We start from the raw sequence: 14173 nt of genomic DNA on the forward strand, positions 1-14173 counted from the left end.
CAGCAACACAACACCAAGGCTATTTTTAGCATCTGCTCTCTCTCTCTCTCTCTCTCTCTCTCCAGTGTGACACCCTAGCAGGAACTGGCAGATAAAATATGAGAATAGCAGCCATATTTGTTCCACAAGTGTATTGTTTTACCACTTCCTGTGTATGACATATGGAAATTCTGTTCCCTGTTCTTTGACAGTTATTTGCATTCATAGATAGCATCCACTTGAGAGAGAGAGAGAGAGAGAGAGTATGACATGATTCCCTTTTATTATTTGTTCTGTGAAAAGAAGAAATGTTTCTCATGTTGACTAACATTTTTCAGAGCTGGAATTTATTGCATTTAAGTGAGCAAACATGGTATTAGCTAACTTTAAAGCATTCGATCTGTGACAGGAGCAGTAAGTGATATCTCTGAGCTTATTAGAGCTAACTTTTAATCTTTAAGTTACACAGCTGCATCAAGAAATAAAATAAAATGATGCAAGCAGGAAAATCGGCAGGCTTCTCAGGACCTTCTCTGCAGACAACAAGAAAGAATTGGTCATGGATTTTACGATACCCGGAGTATTCCAATTCCCCGTATTGCTCAGCCACTCAATTGGCTTGACCGGTGTCAAGCTCAATTTCCCAGAGAACACAATGGCTTAGAAGCATAGCTAACATGCAAATCCATGTATTTTCAACCAGTGTCACATTTACAGTTACCTGATTACTGATTCTGAATACCTCAATTACATGCTTGCGTGTAATTATTTGAGCACTTCCACAGCAATGGCAAGGCCAATTGTTTTGTTTTGATCTACACTGAAGACATCTGCGTTTGGGATCAAAGGATAAATATGAGATGATAGATCAGGTTTTTTGTTTAGTTTTATGATATTTACATTTAGATGTGTTAAACAAATACATTCATGTTCAAAAGGTAATACTGCCTTTTGTAATTCTATGTGTTTTTGTGTTTAAAACATAATAAAAACCATCTGATTGTGCCAGGTCTTAGTATTAGGCAAATACAACCTTAGACACAACGTATAACCCGTTTTTCACCATGCCATTACCACTCACACCCTCATCATCTATACCACTTTATCCTGTATTTAGGGTCGCGGGGGGCCTGGAGCCTATCCCAGGAGACTAAGGGCACAAGGCAGGGTACCAATCCATCACAGGGAACACACATACATACACACACTCACACACTACATGCAATTTGGGAACATCAATTAGACTATGTTAGACAATGCTTGTCTTTGGACAGTGGGAGGAAACCAGACTACCCAGATGAAAACCCACCTAGCAGGAGGAGAACATGCAAACTCCTTGCACACAGAACTAAGGCAGGAATTGAACGCGGACCCTGGATGTACAAGGCAACAAGGCTAAAAAAAAAAAAAAAAAACACCGTGCCACCCCATACCATTATTTATTTAACAAAAATAAAGCCAAAAATAAAATAATGAACATGTGGGAAGTACTAAGTACTCCATGATTAAACAGCAGGTAGATTCAATTTTAAGAGCAAATAACTTAAAGTAATCATTTTCTGTATGTCTTTATCAGTCTCTCACACCATGCTGGAAAAATTTTCAACTATTCTTGTTTATAACATTGCTTCAGTTCGTTGAAGTTTTGGGGCATTTGCTTTAGGTTCAAATGAGGTCTGGACTTTGACTAGGCCATTCGAAAGTCATGAAGCTTTTATTTTTCAGCCATTCTGAAGTAGATTTCCTGGTGTGCCACCTGTTCCATGACCCGATTTCGACCAAGCTTTAACTGTCAGACAGATGGTCTTACATTTGAGGTGTTTCTGCTAAACGGCTGTTTGCTTTTTGCCAAACATGGCACTGGGCATTAAGGCCAAACAAGTCCACTTTGGTCTTATCTGTCCACAGGACATTGTTCCAGAAGTCTTTTAGGTTGTCCAGATGCAGTTTTGTGAACCTCAGTCGTGCTTTCATGTCCTTTTTTAGACAGAAGAGGCCTTCTTCTAGCAACCCTCCCAAACAACCTATACTTGTTCAGTCTTCTTGTAATTGGGCTGTCATGGACTAAGCATGCTTAGTGAGGATCTGAGATGTAACTCGTGTTTTTTTTAGTGAACAGGGATGTCCACTCCTGGGAATATTGGCAGCTGTCTTGAATGATTTCCACTTTTGAATAATCTTTTTTTACTGTAGAATTTCAATTTCTTTTTCCAAATTGACGTGCAGCAACAATTGCCTCTTCAAGACCATTTCTTATGTCTACACACCTGCTGATGGTCAGTTAATCATGGGCTGATGATGATTTGTAATGTACTGAAAAAGAGAAAAACCACTGCTATACAACCAACAACATATCCAGCAGTTGTTGAAGAAAATATTGTAAAACCTGTGAAAAAAAAACACAGTCAGTGACATCACCAACAACCTCCACAGATAAGGGTAAAGGTATCATGGCCCACGTCTGAAGAAGTTATGGAGAACAGAAATATTGAGGTCAAATCACCCATCAGCAGCAAGAATTAGTTCAGTTCAGTTTGGAATTCATAAGGCAATTCAAAAAATAACCTTTACTAAAGTGATGGAAACCCCAAAGTGTGGAGAAAGAAATGGTCATTGGTCAGGGTAAAGGTAGTGTCATGTCTTGATAATCTAGAAGTAGAGTAGGCTTGCATGGCTTGGGTTTCTGAAACAGGCTCAATCATATTTAGAGATGATGTAACTCAGTAGATTGCAGAAATCAAAAAATATTATCTTTCCCAATTTACAGACAAATGCTTCGGATGAAATTGGGAGAAACTTCATTATGCAGCAAGTCAATGTCTTCAAACACACTGCCAACACATCAAAGGAGACTGAAGATAATTCCCGAACAAAAGAAAAATGCAACAGTTTGGTGATGTCAGTGGGTCACTGGATTGAGGCAGTTATAGCAAGCAAGGCACATGTGACAAAATACAGTATCGAGTGTTATTTCATAACCATCTGTCCTTCGGCTTTTGCTCAGCAAAAATTTGGGTGGTGTGCCACCAAAGGTGTCATGTTCTAAGTTGTTTAACACATCTAGATGTAAAGATAAAAGGCATGTTATGTTGTAAAAAATAAAAATATTGAGTGAGCGACACTTCTGTGGGTGGAAACGGCTGGTTGATAAAGACAAAAATGCCCAGATTGGTTTGAGCTGCCAGGATGAATACAGTAACTCATATTATAACTCTTTACAACCTGCAATGAACAGGAACAGTAATCTGAGGTTATCATGGGCAGAGATTGACTTTAAATAGATATACCAAAAAAAAGAGCAAGGAATTTTCTCATCTTCACCTGTCTATCAAAAATAGCCTATTAAAATGAGTAATTTCTACATGAAATTCAATTATTAGAAAAATCTAAATTGAAGCTTCTTTGTAATAATTTAGGACTATATCAGCACCCATATCAATATCTGTTTTTACTGAGCTATATTTTCTTACATAAAAGCTCAAATCTACATTATGTTTCCCAAAACCAGTTCTGTCACCTGAATGCCATTGAAGCCACACCAAAATTCAAATCATAACATTTTTTCAACGGCAATTAGATTTGGTGATCGCATAAGCAACCAGTATTTCTGGCTTCTCATCTTCAATTCTCAACTGGAACGGACAATAAATTATTCATTCTGCTTGATTAACTATTAATAAGTGTTCAAACAGTTCTAGAAAATGTTAAGTTTATGACATCTCTGAATCTAACTTAGTGCTGAAGCAGCTTATTAGAGTCTGTGGGGAAAATGTGCAGTCTGTTTTACATTTACATTTATGACATTTTATTCCCTTGGAATTATAAAATCCAGCTGGATTTTTATTTTTTTTTCTAACCTCAGTGTCTCAAAACTGCCCAGAATGCGGATAGAACCTTATAATTCCCATTGAATTATTTGGCAGATGCCTTATTCAGGTTTAATTTACATTATTGTGTGTAGAAATACGTCTTTTGTTGCCAAAACAACTCTGAACAAAGCTTGGACCTTTGAAAGTGTGCTGTGGTTTCTAGCACCAAGATGTTTCAAAAGATCCTTTATGTCCTTTATGTAAGTTGTAAAGTAATAGGTCTAATTTGTCTGTTTAGCACAACGCACAGATGCTCAATTTGATTGAGATCTGGGGAATATGGGAGTCAAATCAACACCTTCAACTTCTGTCATGTTTCCCAAACGATCCCTGAACATTTTTTGCAGTGCGGCAGGATGTTATTATGGAACAGCATTGCAATTAAGGAGTGTACTTTTATACAGTAGGTGGTACTGTACATATCAAAGTAACATCCACATAAATGCCAGCACCCAAGCTTTCCCAGTAGCCCTCTGTTGGCTTCCCATTGTGCACCTTGATGCCATCGCTTCGCCATGTTAGCAACACACACACGTCCATCCACATGAGGTAAAAGATGGTATGATTTATCAAACAAGCCCACCATCTACCATTTCTCCAAGCTCCAGCTCAGATGCAACAGATTTGATTCTTGTTCAGTTGCTTTCATGCTTAATTTAGGGGCTTTTGGCAGTGGAAAGTGGCCGGCACAGGCACACTGCTCTGACTGTAGATAGCGAACCACATATGCAACAAGCCACAATACTTTCTATCATATTCTTTCAATTCTATTTTCACTGTATATGCTTCCATTGGGGTCCATTTTCAGGAAGCACAAAATCGCCTTCCACTTCTTTGCTGATGATCTTAAAAGCTGTCTGTCTATCCCAACAAATAGTCATCCATCTATTCAGACCTTGTTGAACTGTCTCAGAGATGTTCAAACATGGATGAAGATAAACTTTCTTACTCTGAACAAAAATAAAACCGAAATTATTGTGTTTGGAAAGTCTAATCTCCTCAGTGGCTATGACTGTGTTATTGGATCTCGGGAATCTTTTTCTCATCAGTCTGCCAGAAATCTTGGGGTAATTTTTGACTCTGCCTTTAAGTTGAATGAACAGATCAGCTCAGTTGTAAGGTCCAGCTTTTTTCAACTTCGACTCCTTAGTAAAGTTAAGCATTATATCCCCCCTGTACAGTTTGAGACAGTAATTTATGCTTTCATCACTTCACGCCTTGACTACTGTAACTCGTTATACATAGGTCTCAGTCAGTCACAACATGCAGCAGCTCAGCTTTTGACTGGGAAGAGAAAACGTGATCATATTACACCCATACTGGCCTCCCCCCACTGGCTTCCTGTACATTTCAGGATCCAGTTTAAAATATTACTTCTTGTTTTTAAAAGCCTAAATAATTTGACACCTGCTTGTAATAAAAGATAGCAGGGATTGATTTGCAGTCATACTATGTGTTAGGAGACTTTGGACGCCCATCACCCTGTCGCCAGTTCACCTGATTGTCCTTCCTTAGATCACTTCTGATTGGTCTATCTGGAATGAACCACTGCATGTAGATAAGTTCATGAACTGCCTGTTGACTTGCTGCCTTGGTTAGTTACTTGCTGTAATGATATGTTCAATATTATTCACATCACCTGTCAGTGGTTTTGATGTAATGGCTAATCAGTCCAAATCAATAAACATATAGTATCATCATACTGCATAATTCAATCAGGAACTGAGAGTAAAATCAGTTTAAAACCCTGTAGGGGAGGTTAGTGTAGTATGGCAAAAGCCAAGTTATTAAGTAATCTAAAAATTGTCCTCAGCTGTTTACAGTACATAGTTTGAAGTTTATTGTAGCACCTATGTGCCAGAACAGAAAACACCCTTCATCCATGGCTTCCTTCAACCCTAAGAGATTGTGGGGCCAACTGAGCAGCGCTAGAGGATAAGGTAGTGCAGAGAAGAGTGCGGTAAGTAAGTGCACATGTTCACACTGCTGCTTATTTTTCTTCTGCAATAAGAGATACGTATAAATTAATTCCTCAATTTATATTCACTATTAAGGCAAGAATAATTTATAGTTCTTGTTTTTTTCTGTTGCACTTTCTAACAAGCTTAAAATTAGAAGCCCAAATTAGTTCTCCTGAAATTCCTGTTGGTGTATACAAAATCTTCTTTAAAATTATCCCACAAGTTCTTACAGTATGCCTTGACTTACACTTATGGGGTTTTATAGGCTTAATATAAAACATTTTGGTTGCAACAAATTTTTTTTTTTTTTTTCAATCTTAACATCTGTAGTGGCTTTTAACCCTTTTCATTCTCTCTCTCTCTCTCTCTCTCTCTCTCTCTTTGGATCTCTCTCTCTGGATCTCTGTCTTATCCCTGAACCCTGTAAAGTAGAATATTTGGTTATTATTTTGGTCTATTGCCCTGTAGATTGACACAAACTGTCAGACAATTTTGTTTTCTATGAGTGCCAGTGTGACAGAGCCTGAAACACTGCTCCTCTAACTCAAGACAGGCTCATGTGATTACAGCCGCCTATGGAGTTGCCACACACCCTTAAATGTGAACTTTCAACAAGAGTAAAGAAATGTATAAATAGTCTGCAGCAAAGAACTGATCACTGTTCAAACATGACGCATAGAAAGAGATATAAGTAAGAGCTGAACTGCAAATCTTCGTTGTTTTTAAGAAAGCTTGCTATGGTGCATCTGATAGAGAATAGAAGCATGCATCAGGACCAGGAAATAAGGTGAGCATGTGGACAATAAAATGTTGTTTAAAAAGCAAATTAAAGGCAACATTTATTCACATTAGCAACCGGTCAGGTCCCACTGGTTTAAATTGAGATACTAGATTACTATTCTACTATATTTTGAAAAATAGGACCAACTCAATTCATTAGAAAAGACCTCACACGGGTAATAACAAAACAAAGAACAACAGGAGTGGTATTAAAGCAGATCCTTGCACATGTTGCGACCAATTATGTACTTGAAACCTGTAGCTGAAGTCGAAATCATACCTTCATGTAATGGCAGTAGGAGCATTTCTACATCTGTAATTTTTTTGGTTTTGTTTTGTTTTTATGAAAGTAAGAAAGCTAGAAACCACTTATTATATTTGGTTTGGATGCTTGGGTAGACTCTTATCTAGAGGAACCCAGAGGTTGGAGGTGATTTAAAACCTATCCAGTCAGAAGTCCATTGTCATGACCGATGACCTACTTTTTAAGTATAGAATAAGAGAAATTCCCCAAATTCCTTTGAAGTTCTGCTCCATGTTGACATGATTACTTTTTTAGGTGCACATTGCTGCTAGAAATCTCCTGTTCTTCCACATTTTCCACATGTTCTACTGGATTCAGATCCATTTAACTTAGAAGGACACTGAAAAACTCTAAACTTACTGTCATGGTCATGAATTCGATTTGGGATGTCTTGTTCTTGTGACTTGGTAAATAACCAGAAGATACACATCATCAACAACAATACTAAAATAAGCTCTGGCATTTAAGCAATGATTGATCGGTATTAAAGCCAAAACGGTGCTATTGAAACATTCCCCACACCATTACATCACCTCCTCCAGTCTAGACTGTTGTCTCAAGACATTTCTAGGTAATGTTGGTGATTCGAAACATTTCAGATAGAAACCAACATATTTCTGGACAGGTGCATTTTTGTCTAGTCAACTGTACACTTTCGGTGAGCATTGCGCAATTGGAATTACTGTAGCCTTACTGTAGTTAGGTGACTATTACATCTAAGCTACTGGAGCCTTTCTTTAAGCTCTGGATATTTTCTGTTGACCCCTCTCATTAACCAGATGTTTCTGTCCACAGAACTGCTACTCATTGGATGATTTTCCTCTTCATTGCACTATTCTGAATAAAAACTGGAGGCAGATGTGCCTGCAAATCTCAGGAGATCAGCAATGATAAAAATACTCAACTCAGCTTTGGTACCAACAAGCATGTCATAATCAAAATCACTGAGATCACATGTTTTCCCCCTTCTGATGGTTGATGAAATTATAACCTGACCTCAATGTTAGCGTACATTACCTGTAAGCATTAGCTGTTGGTCCGTACCTGAATAATTTTATGCACTGCACTGCTGACACACAACTGCCTGATTAGATAATTGAATGGATGAATTGGTGTATATCTATTATATTAAAGCCCTCAGTAGGTGTATGTTCTCATATACATACATACATTCTTATACATGATATGTCTGTATAATATGTAAATATTGCCATAGATAGTCTCTTCTTTGATAGTTTAAGGAGAAATATGTAGAAATATCCCATAGGACATGTTCCTGTGTTGAATTTCCTGCAACCTTTACAGCCTACATAATCAGATTTTTACTTTGGCAATAAATAGTGATTATCATTTTTGGACAAGAAGGCAGGAATGGGAAGTAAATAATTGATTATTCTGCAAGCTCTGGGGCAGAAATGAAGGTTTTATATGAAGGAGAAAAGAAGGACAGCGACCTGGTAAAACATATAGCTAGAAACATTAATTTCAAAATATGGGCCTATTTTATATTTTACGTTCACAAGCTTCTGGTATTATTAATAATTCTGTGGCATTTCTCCAAAGCTATATTTCCAAATGCTTTTCAAATGCTCCCGGAATGTTAATTCTGCATTTCAGGGAAGTTGCGAATTCCCTCACTCCTGTTGATTTATTTGCCCAGAGTTAGGAATTCACACTACCATTCATTAAAGAAGGAGTCAGCGATTCTAATCTAAAACTTTTTTTTGTTTGTTTGTTTTTTTTAATTCAATGAATGTCTCCTCAAGGTCTGCTCACAGCGTTTCACAAACAGCGTTTCTAAACAGCCCTGGCTCTGTAAACGGGAAACAAAAAAGTGTCACAGACTGCACCACACTATTATCCCAGCAACAGGAGCGTTCATGCACAGTGACGTTATACAGTATGTTAATATAGGTCAGCTAGCTCAGTTGTCAGTGGCTCTGCCTTGGCTATAGGTTTCAATGAATTCAGGGGCAGAGTTTCTTGAGGGATATTTTTTTTTGTTTTTTTTTTTGCTTTTGAGTTCACCCTGGACAGGGTGCCAATTCATCACAGGGCACACTCAATCACAGACTGTGGGCAATTTGGGAATGGCAATTAACCTAATCTTGTACTGTGGGAGGATCCGGAGTACCCGGAGGAAACCCACCAAGCACGGGGAAAACATGCAAACTCCATGCACACAGAGACGGGAATCAAGCCTGGCTGGGAGTCGAACCCAGACCCTGGAGGTGCAAGTTGACAGTGCTAACCACTACACTACCATGCCGCCTACAATCAATCACTAATTAATGAAATATTTCTTTTGTAACTGAAATGTAAAAAAAAAAAAAAAAGAAAGAAAATTAAGTAAATATGCAGAAGAAGAACAAGAACAAGAATTCTAGTGTAATAATGCAAGGTGCTGTGCTAAGCTTATCATCATCGTATTACATTTATTATATTAAAATTCAATCACCGACCATACCTGTACACCTGCTCATTCACATATTTATCCAATCAGTCAGTCAAGTGGCAGCAGTACATTGCATAGAATCATCTTAGTGATCCTTCAGTGATCCCCTGTGTCTCTAAAATTAACACAGAATAAATCATGATGTTTACAACAACGGGCGACAGATCAAAGATACCAGATAATCAAGTTCCAGTCCTAGTAGCCAAGAACAGGAATCTAAGGTTACAGTGGGGAAAGACTCACCAGATTGGGCTGTCGAAGATTGGACAAGTGCCAGAAGATGTTTTTTTTTCAGTTATACATTCTCTAGTATTCGTGAGCCTGTACCTACAAAAACCTTTCTAGCAGATTCCCATTCTAGCCTGACATCATTGCAACACAATATTGTCTTAGCCTGTTGTAGCCAAAGCACCATTCCGCTTACCACAGTATCTAGAGTGGTTGTTTTACAGTAATCCTCCTGTCAGCTCAGTCCGGGCCATTCGCCTCCGACCTCTCTTTCATCACCAGGTTCTGTGTTTCCACCAGCAGAACTGTTCCCCATCTGGCACCAACAACAATATTAAATCAAAGATCACGTGTGTTCCCCACTCTTAATGTTTCAGGTGAACTGAACTATGGGTTTATGCGTTGTGCTGCTGCTGGTTTACTGAGTAGATCATTTCATAAATAAGTAGGTTTTATAGATAGTCCTAATAATTCAGTGACACAGTGGACAGTAAGTGACTCGATGAAACACTAGTGAGAAGAAATAATGAATTTCAGAAATAACAGATTTCTTGTGATCACGCTGCCTGTGATGCCTCGTGGTATTGAGAATGCTATGCCAAAATGTAGTGTAACCGGCTCTGCTATGGAAAGTGTTTAAAAAGGTATTAATTGTCAACACTCCGGTTTCGTCCCACAGTCCAAAAACATGTAGGTTAAGTTAATCGACATTTCCAAAAATTGCCCATAGTGTATGAATGAGTGTATGTGTGTGTGCCCCGTGATGGATTGGCACCCTGTCCAGGGTGTACCTCGCCTCGTGCCCTAAGCCTCCAGGGATACACTCCAGGTCCCCGCGACCCTGAATACAGGATAAAGAGGTATAGACAATGAGTGAGAGTGAGTGAGTAATTGGCAACACATGGGGAAAATATTTCAAAAATTAAATACCTTTACATATCTCTCTGATCATGTTACTGCTGCTTTACTTGCTGTTACATCCCCCAGTTATCTGGATTAATTTTGGAATTGCAATCAGGTGCTTATTAGAAGATTAGTTTTTCTCATACATGCTACATTTAATCCTGAGCCAGTTAATCAACTCAGATAAAAGAGATTTATATTACACCAGTCTTCTTTCCTTCTTTATTCTGTCGCTGTTTAGGTTAAGCACTCGGATATAAAACTTGAACATTGCGGTTTTGATGAATGAAGACGTGTTAAATCTTTAAATGCCGCAAAGCATTTGTGGCACGTTATCTGCTTATCGCCTTGCTCAGAAAATAATGTGCGACGATGGGTCTGAGTTCAGAAAGCCTTATCTTAAGATGCCTCTGAGGAGTGTTTCTGCTTACCCTGACACGTCGGTGCTGTCTTTTCAATCCTAAAAGAGACACAACTCTTTTGACACATCCGAAAATCAATACACTGTTGAAAATTTGCTTTGACTTGATGGTGCAACCCTGACTCCATGATTTATTACTCATGAAGGGAGGCGTCAGGAGAGAAATGTCAGCCATCATGTTCTGAAGTCGTGGGCAGGCTCTCAGGGTGCCACCAAGATGATGAGACATAGAGGGGAGATGAGGAACTAGATTAGCCTGCCATGTGGCCTGGTCTTCAAAATTCTTTGTCAGTATGAAATGTGAAAGAGAACTGTGTGGAGGATGTGGAATAAAGGATCTGGTGTCCTCTCCAAGCTGTGCCTCGTGTTAGCAATGTTTCTGTGATGTACCACAATCCTAACGGGGATAAATCGCTTTAAATGAATGAATGAATGAATGTAAAGATGAGGTCAGTGATTATTAAGTTGGTGGATTTTCTATTATAATAAAGACACATTTACAGTGTAAGTGGCTTGCTAACTACTTAGAATAGTAGTAGTAGCTAGTAAGAATTATCTAAGGTTATTCTTTATCACATGCATTTTCCTAATTTTACATGTTACTAGCTTTAGACAAGACATTGTTTATTCCATTGTTTACTGTTACCATGTTTTAGCTGCTAAACGGTGCCCATGAAAGCAGGTTCTGTTGCACCCGCACCAACCCCCAGGTGTCAAAGAAAATCTATACGACACTAAAAATCATGGACATGGCAGGATCTTCCAACAATGTTCGAAAATGTTTGCGGGAAACACCAATTTCATACAGCCATTATGTCTTCTCACCTCATACACATCAGACAACATGGACACCGTTTGAATCTATCCATATAGCAGCATGTAACTATAATCCGAGCTACAGGTCACCTATCATCCAAAGCTGGCAGTAGTCTCAAATAATGTCTTCCATGGTACACATCCTGTGATACTATTTAGACCAAATGGCGACCATTCAACCCTCAGACCAACTGTTCATCTGTCACAGAAGAAAGAAGCAGAGGGCTCCCTTTTCTGAACAGACTGGCTCATTGGTTGGTTGTACATCACCATCCCTATTAGTTTGGCTCCCACATGGCCCAACAGAAGAGCATTTGCCCTATCGCCGGGAGATTGTGTGTCTGAATTTTCTCCGTGATTGGGAGTCCAAGAAAGCAAGATTTCCCAGGCTCTCTGGGTAAGAGAGGTGGCATTACACTCCCCTGTCAATCAGAGTCACACTAACCAATCGTTACCATCTGTGAGGTCATGAATGCAGTTAGCAATTTCCTCCAAATGTGTTCGGTTCAGAAAGTTGCGATGGTTGGCTCCGAGTGTCTCAGAGAAAGAGTGTCACATTCACCCTGCCTGGTTGTTAGCTATGGAGAGAATTAGCAAGTAGGTGGGAATTGGAGAATGACCAAACCAAGAGAAAATAGGAAAGTTGCAGCTATTTTACTGCCAGCTGATCATGGGGAGAAAGTTGTGTGGATCTGCTTTCAACAGAGTAAACTAATCATATAAATGAACAAAAATGAAGTGAAAACCCACATTAGTAAATGGTGTTGTCTCACATTGATAGGTTTAAATTGATTTTGATTAACTGATAGGTTTAACATTATACACGACACAGCTGCAGGAAGGAGATGATTTTAAATGTGCAAGTCATATCGGGGTTCGTACTGTATGGCGTCTGCATCGGAGCGTTTTGTTTATAATAAAAAAAAAGTGTCGGTGGCTTGCAATCAAATGTTCTTGTCACTGTAGACTACTGAAGTGCAATATGGGAAGATTAAAGATTTAAACTTTTGACTATTACTAATATTTGATATCAAATAATATTTTTTTTCATGAAAAATATCAAGGCTTCTCTTCATTTTAACTTGTGAGGTGGAACTTTTTCATCTGAAGGTCTTTTTCTTTCTTTTTTTTTTTAGCAAAATGGCACCATCTAGAGCGTGTCTTTCAAAACAAAACTTAATAACCAGTAGATTGCACCAAAACCTGTAAAGAACTGTAATATTACCTCATTAGTCTTTCACCGGAGAGAGAGACCATCATTTCAGTTACATTCAGGTCTTTTTTTTTTTCTTTCATTCAAACTACACAACACAATAAACACTCTAATATTTTCCTCACCTGGGACAAGCCCTCCATAGAGGTCTTCCATAAATATGATAAGGAGCTTTCTAAGATTGTGGAGATTTGCAAATACAGCATTGTCTGCTAGGACTCGTCCTGAATCTCTGAGTTTTATGACATTGTTGGCTATGACCATATCAACAATTGCAGTTTCCTGCTGAGTAGTGAAAATCTCCCCTCTACTAAATACAAAACCACACACACACACACAAACAAGAAGTTCTAGAAACAATTTACAGCACTATCATAATTCACAATTAAGTCACATGCCCTCACACAATGCCAGATCTTACTTGTTGGTGTGCTGGAATATTTCCTTGATAGATGCCTCGGGTAAGCGGAGCAGACTTGGCTGTACTCTAACTTCAGTCTCTCTCCCTGGGAGAGTGGTGTTAGGGTGTGTTAATCAGTTGCTGAGGTGTGACATTAGAGTATTTAGGGTATGTTTGTGTTGGGTTACAGTGGTATTGGTTGTATTGTGGTATTGGTGTGTATAAGTGTTGGTGTCTTTTAGTGAATGGGTTAGTGCGGTGATGGTGTGTGTTCGTGTTTATTAGTGTGTGTTGTGCAGTGTTAGTGAGTGTGTTAATACAGCGTTGATGTATGTTAGTCTAGTGTTGTGTAAGTGTGGTGTTGGTGTTTATGTTCAGTATTTAGATAGATAGATAGATAGATAGATAGATAGATAGATAGATAGATAGATAAAAAGAAGGGCAGAGGTTTACAATTAAGGTGCATTAATGAACACTTAATTTAAGATCCATAATAAGGTAGAAAAATGCATATGAAAAGACTGCTTCTATGTACATGTGCATGATGGTTGTATATACAGGTGGGAGTGAATCTGTACATAAGGTGCACCAGCAAATATGAATGGATGTGTTAGTACTGTACATCCAGTGGGTTAGTACAGTACGTGTGTTAGTGCAGGTTTGATGATGTGTGTAAGTTTAGTGTTGGTGTGTCATGCAGTGTTGTGTAATGTCAGGCCAGTGTTGGTGTGTGTTTGTGTGCTAGTGCAGTGTTACTGTAGGGTGATGTTGGTAGAGTGCACTATTATTGTTAGTGGTGTTAGTGTAGTGATGGTGAGCTGTTAATGCAGTGTTAATGCAGTGT

This window comes from Clarias gariepinus, chromosome 22, assembly GCF_024256425.1.
Source record: "Clarias gariepinus isolate MV-2021 ecotype Netherlands chromosome 22, CGAR_prim_01v2, whole genome shotgun sequence".
Lineage (NCBI taxonomy): Eukaryota > Metazoa > Chordata > Actinopteri > Siluriformes > Clariidae > Clarias > Clarias gariepinus.